The following is a 1031-nucleotide window of genomic DNA, read 5'->3' as shown; positions in this document are numbered from 1 at the left end:
AAAGAAAGAAAAAGAAAAAAAGCTTCTGCAGACTTGGCCATGTGTGGTGCACTCCGCTCCCTGCAAGACACAGGGCACTATGGGTGGTGGATCAAAATATAAGGTGAATGCTTAATTCAAAATGTATTACAGTCACACACACACGGCCTCCTGAAAATTGCTTAATCCTCCTGTAAATATTCCTTCTACTTTCAAGCTCACTTTTTTTTTTTGTACTGGGAATTGAACTCATGACCTTGCCCTAGCCAGGCAGGTGCTATGCCACTGAGCTATATCCCTGGCCCCCTTGAAACACACTCATCACAGCACTTTTTAAAGAAGTTCTAGAGGTCTTCCTCCATGGGTGTCTTTAAAAGATGTAATGACAAAAAAGAAATAGTGACAGCCTTGCCCTGCCACTTCACAGACAGGCTGGCTCAGAAAGACCTCGGCACGTGGCCCGCTCCATCTTCCTCATGGGAACTGGCAGCGGGGACTTCCAGCTCTTCCCCAAAGCAACATGAGCACAAAAGGTGCCCTTCTGAATCCACCTCGGGACAAGGCAGCCATAACAGTGCAATCAAATGCATTCATGAAAGAGGAGTATGAAAACCTTTTCAGCAATTGGTAAAAAGAACGCAATAAGGGTGTTCAAAGTAAGTGGTTATATTCTGAAAGGGATCAGCAGCAATATCTTTTGCTGTAATAATTTTTTAACATTAAACAGGCACTGTGTTTTCTGATCAGGCCACATATATGGGGTGGAGGAAACCATGTCCCTCAAGCCCTTTCAGCAGGCACCCTGAACTCTTGGCCTTCCCAGAGCCAGATTTCTGCCATCCAAGTCAGACAATACCTGTGCCATGCCCCTTGCCACCCAGCTTTTCCATTCCTCGAGACACTCTTAGCTGCATGCTACTTATGTGGGTTAGTCACCGCTGAGGCAGACTAAGTCAGCTGAAGGCCGACAGATCCATGCTTGAGACACAGAAAATATTACACATTAATATTTACTTATTGTGTTGTATGAAAGGAGAGAAGGTTAGCACTCC

General features: G+C 45.2%; 1 protein-coding gene and 1 pseudogene across 1 annotated transcript in view; one reads left to right on the top strand and one right to left on the bottom strand.

Annotated features, from left to right (window-relative positions):
• Znf365 (zinc finger protein 365) overlaps positions 1–1031 on the bottom strand; it is a 28887-nt gene that overhangs the window by 6741 nt on the left and 21115 nt on the right. The window lies entirely within an intron of this gene.
• LOC111817028 lies at positions 999–1031 on the top strand (annotated as a pseudogene).

Source organism: Octodon degus, unplaced genomic scaffold (assembly GCF_000260255.1).
Source record: "Octodon degus isolate 3935 unplaced genomic scaffold, OctDeg1.0 scaffold00046, whole genome shotgun sequence".
NCBI classification, from domain to species: domain Eukaryota; kingdom Metazoa; phylum Chordata; class Mammalia; order Rodentia; family Octodontidae; genus Octodon; species Octodon degus.
This window is presented reverse-complemented; position numbering and strand designations above follow the sequence as displayed.